Below are 6,000 nucleotides of genomic sequence, written 5' to 3'. Positions count from 1 at the left end.
TGAGGAAGATCTAATGAAGAAAGAAAAACACAGTAATGACCAAAAACAACAGGAAATTTTAATTGCTTGGTTTCTGTTTTTTAGAAATAGCTGAGTAGAGAAAGTTTATTAGTCCAAAATGTCTCTTTCATTGATATATTCAGGACTCAACACCCCACTTTTTTAATGAATTTCCACAACAACTTTCCATGATTCTTCATTCATGATTGTTAGATTATTGGATTATTAGAGACATATTTGGACAGATTTCGGAATGATGTTTCTATGCCTGATATTTTACAGGTTTGCTTTTTGCCTAATAGTTAAACCTTATAAGTCACTTTGAATTTTATGTCTTTATTTTTTAACACATACAGGAACTCACAGATTATCTTATTTTCTATTTTACATTATAAATATAAATGATGTCTTATCATGTAAGAAAGTTTCTCAACTCGGATGGTGATTTTTTCTCTGAAGGTGTATGTGTCACTGTGTGGTGATCTGATCTCAGGTTCAGTCTTGTGTGAATAAACACAGAGTCCAGCTGTCTGCTGTTCATCGTGGTTTTTTTTCCCAAAAAAAAAAGCTGGAGGGGTGGGGGGGGGGGGCGATGGTGTCAAGGAGTTCACTTTACGGACTTACATTAAAACACGACAATGATCTTTCCAGACTGAAACTCCACTGAGACAGACACGTTGATATAGATTAGAACATCTGCTCCTCAGTGTAGAGACTACAGATGAAATCAGCTCTGACTGAAAGTGGTATTTCACATGATATGCTGAGCTGGGACATCATCACTAACAGTAATGGAGGGTGTTCTGAAGTGAATCTGAAGAGAAATGAGATCACAGCTATTAAAAACTTTGCAATAACAGTTTCAAACCACATAAACAGCAGTGAAATATCTCACCAAGAACTGTCACTGTGGCAGGAGGAATGAGATGATGGGTTTATTGATGCCGTCGTTCATTTATTGTGGTAGTAACAGTTAATGTAGATTGATTGAGGGTGATTTTACACCTGCCCATCTGAGCACTTCAGCACCAGTGAGCTCGAGCTCACATGATGATCTGACTTTTATATTCTTCTGTTCTCTGTTTGTGTAGAAATAACAATGATTCATCTCTAACATCATTGTGGAGTCTCACAGCTGATCTTCACGTGACTGCTGGACTCTCTTATGACATTACAGTAGGAGATTCTGAAACAACCCAAAAAAAGATCAATTACTATATTACAGTCTCCTTGATGGCAATGTTTACCTATACAACATTCAATCAACAAGGTCCATATTCTGGGCTGAGCCTTTAGTTCATTGAAGACCTTTGCATGCTATACAGCTATTCAAATATTACTGTATACATATTAAAAAATCATCATTCCCAAACAAAGCACATGCAGGTTCTTATTACACTTTTTGTAATCATTTGTAGTTTGTGTGACTGAATCTTCAAATTACTGATCGGACATGCAGAAATATTGGTGGACAATGAAGCTCTTAAAAAAAAAAATACATATGTGAACAACGTATTTAAGAAGATGTTAAACAACATAACGACTTACTGTAGGACACGAACCTCCATAAGGAGCTGAATAGCAATGAAGATGAAAAACTTCATTAAAGTGAGTGTGAAAGAGACAGAATGAGACTCTCACGATGGGGTGTGAATTAGGAAGTTGCAAATAAGACCACAGGACCCTTATAATGTACTTTTTATGTACGATGAAAATGTTGATAATAAGACTACACTTAATGACATGAAATGTAGCGTGTATCATAGAGCATGCACAGGAATATGTGATATAATAGTTATAATGTTTTTATGTTCAGTTAATTTACTGACAATTGTATGCTGGTAAGACTGCTGAAATGTTATTAAATATAAAATAAAATAATTTTAATATGATATAATTTAATATAATTTAATATTTTCTTGTTGCTTTTCTTGTTTTTAGCCTGTGTCTTGATGAGACATGTTTCTTTCTGCCAGCAAGAAATTCGATTGATTGATCACCATATGCAAAGTTTTCAGTTATTATTGACTAATTAATTTTATATCATTGGTAATACTAACTTGGTTTTGGTCTTCCAATAACAGCAATTTCACCAGGAGTTAAGGCTTTGTCAACTACAAGATGGAAATGAGGAAAAGAAATGTTTAACCACTCATTATTTAACAACAGTAAATGATATGACAAGAACCTTTATTGAATCTTAATTGCTTTTATTTGAATCTTGATTGTTTATGTGTTAGTTTAGGAATGTATTTGTTGTTTTAAAAGCTTTAACAGTAGAGGTCGCTGTTGAAACTGAAAAGTGTAAATTGTATGATCATTTATTGGACTGGATATCACAATTTTAAATCAACTGCCTAATCAAAGCTGCCAGAATATACTAAAAGTTTTTAAATACAACAACAACATAATCTGCTGACATTCAGATCATTTCCATTGTATGTATAGTTTTAAATTGTATTTTTGTTTCATTGTAAACTCAGCTAACCAGTGTCTCTATTTCAGTTTTAACAATTATATAAAAAGCAGATGTCACAGTGGGAAAGTTGTGGATTGGTTGTGTGTTTTGCTCTTAAAATCATGCTTGGCTGTCAAAAATAGTCTTGCAAGCTGTGGGTCTGCAGAATATAACAATGACAAGAAGAAGATACATTTGGTGTCTTTAAACCACATGACACCACAAACAAGTTAGTAACTCAGCTGAATTAAAACAGTGTTCATTTTCCAGTTAGTAGTTTTTATTAAATTTAAAAGCTGTTTATATATATATATATATCTATATATGGTATATATATAGATATATATTATATATTAAATATATTTCATGTTGTATTGCACACAAAACTTCAGGTGAGCTAAATGATCCTCTCTCTCATATTGCAGTGTTGTATAAAGTCAGATTGCTTCTAGTGAACTGGTTAACTTAATTGTGTGATTATAGTTATTATAATAATGGTTATAGTGAGATGTACACTTAACGTTTATTGAAATTTGAAAGGAGGCAAAAAAAAGAGGTCTACCTAAATATGAAATATATTAAAATAAAACTTTTCACAACATGTAAACATAAAGAGTTTAAAAAGGTATAAATCCATAGAGATCACTTACTGAAAGACTGAACGTTTACAAGGAGCTGAAAGCAATGAAGATGAACAATATAACAGTGATTGTGATAAAAGAACAGAAGGAAGACTCACACAATGAGTAAAGAGCAGTCTGTATTATGTAGCTCACAAGACAAGACCACTCTTACATGAAGTGTTGGAAAATGTTGTTTAATTATCTTCCCTGTAAAAACAAGATGTATACGTGTATATATATAATATATATATATATATATATATATATATATATATATATACACACACACACACACACACACACACACACACACACACACACACACACATTCAATTGAACAGAGTGATACAACAGGTGAAATAGGTGAATATAATGCTACATCTTAGTTACTCTTTTTTTTTTTTTTTTCTTTTTTGTGAAAATTCAGTGTTTTTGTTTGATTAATCCTATTTTTGGCTGCTTCACTTGGAGACAAAAAAAACCCCCTAAAGATCAGCTTCTTAATAAGACTTTCACATAAAGACCAGCTCATGGATTTTCGCTGTATTTTCTTAATAATATAATGAGGTCAAAACAAAACTGGAATAATGCTTGATGCCCTTTGGCTTTGACAAATAGCAACATTGCCCAAATACAATGTTGTAATGACTATAGCCACGTGGTTAAATGACAGATTCTCACTGATCTGAGTAACAGAAAAGAGGGAAGTGAGAGGCAGAGTTGAAATGTATATTGTGTCCTACATCCTGACCACAAACATATAGTTAAACCACTGAATGGGTCACACAGAACTATGTATTAATGTACAGCAGTGATAAAGTTAAAACATTCATTTCATCAGCAGACCAACAATATCTGACATCACTTTTTCTGACAGTTTTTTGTTCTTGATATTTAGAAAAATTCAATGGTTTGAGTGAAAGTGAAACATCCACATTCTCTTTTAATGTCAGTTAGTTATTATAATATAGTGAAAGAAAAATTAAACTGGCAGAGTATGGTTTGGCATTTGTGTCAGACTATATAACTCTTTATTGTCTGATGAGTGATCTGGGGATGGTTCAGGATTGGTGTAGTTAAAGTTGTTCTGTTTAATATTGTCGTAGAAATAACGTAGATAAATATACAATATGTGAAGAAATGAAACAGTAGTTAATAAATAATTAAGGTGGTTATGGTAAACGTTGGAAGGTCTTTATACTCACCTCATTTTCTTCAGAACGTTCCTCATTGGCGTCAATATTATCTGATACATTAGCAATATTTTATAATGGTGGACTATCAAATTATAGTTTTTTGGGGTTTTTTTACATTAAACTTATGAACATAACCTGCACATACAGTAATATGCAGCACATAATAATTAGTATAAAGGATTATGACTTGCAGAAGTTTTTATAGGGCTTAACATAATAAAAGTACAAATTATTTTTATGGTTTTAACTTTATGGATTTTAGTGCTCTAGCATAAAGTGTAATATCTTCTTCCCTGGTTGCAGTCCTAGTTAAATATATAATACCAATGCATTAATGTGTTGTGCTGCAAACTGGATATTAAAAAAGACAGTTTACTATATATTTGCATGTGTAGGTAACATACTGATGCAGCACAGACAGATGCCCATGAGCCCGGTCAGGAAAATTCCTCCGCTGTATGCCAGTCCTCAAGTGAAACAGTCCATCCCTCTCACATCTTATTTGCTTGGAACTGTTTTGGACTGTTTTCTCTTGTAAACAGTGCTTGATCTGTGCATATTTCTCTCCTGATTCAGACGAGAATTTTTCACTGGCGAAAGCAATATTAAAGAGGAGTATTTCGTCTAGAAGCTATGGTAAAATGGCTTAAGGATGGATTTGTTTCTTACAAACACACAGCTTTTCATTTCACAAGATGTTAATATATGGCCTGGAGTGGTGTGGGTTACTTGTGGATTATTGTGATGTTTTTATCAGCTGTTTGGACTCTCATTTTGACGGCATCCATTCACTGCAGAGGATCCATTAATAAGCAAGCGATGCAATGCTAAATTTCTCCAGATCTCTTAGATGAAGAAATAAACTCATCTACATCTTGGAAAGCCTGAGCGTGAGTAATTTTTAGCAAAGTTTCATTTTTGGGTGAACTACTCCTTTATGATGTTTCATAGTTTTGAGTGCAGTCATGTATAGAAGAACAATATGAGTCATATCTGAATACTTAAACTCAGAATGACCAAATAATTATCTACTTCCTTAAAGTTCACATCCTCAAATCTAACTAATATTAATTTGTTTTGCCTCTTGAGTCTTGACCTATGTTTATCTATTCTAAACCAGAATATTTCTATATTCATTTCTGTATTTTTTAAATGCTATATTACACAATTCTTTAATGCACAAAGTTTTTAATGTCATGAGGGCTGTGGCTGACTATTATGTGTTCATATATTGTGTGGGCAAACTCAGGGTTTCAGATCCTCATGACTGCAGGGAAAAAAACATCTCATCAGAACTCCCAACACATGGCTGGACTGTACCTTGAGAGCAGTTTTATCATAATCCCTTAAAATGCTATTGGTGTTATTGCAAAACTCAGAATCATAAAATGAATATTTGTTTTAAAACGGTTGTTGTTTTTATTTTGTTGTGTTTATTGTTGTCCTGGATTCTGTAGCCAGAGTAGCTGAAATATTAAGAACTTACTATTCAAAGTTGTTGGCAAAGAAGAAAATCACAATTGTTGTGGCACAGTTAAGGTGCTCAAATTTTTGTCTCTACTTGTTGTAGCCACTTCCGGTCTCGGTGGAAGGGGGGGGGGGGGGGGGTGGTGGCAGCAGCAGAAAACTATTAACAGGTATAAGATAATCATCCACAAAAGTTAATACTCATAACATATCCGATTGAACTAACAGATGTTAACTAACATAATGTTCCCTTTGA

The sequence above is a fragment of the Cyprinus carpio genome, chromosome A11 (assembly GCF_018340385.1).
Source record: "Cyprinus carpio isolate SPL01 chromosome A11, ASM1834038v1, whole genome shotgun sequence".
Classification (NCBI taxonomy): Eukaryota; Metazoa; Chordata; class Actinopteri; order Cypriniformes; family Cyprinidae; genus Cyprinus; species Cyprinus carpio.
This window is presented reverse-complemented; position numbering follows the sequence as displayed.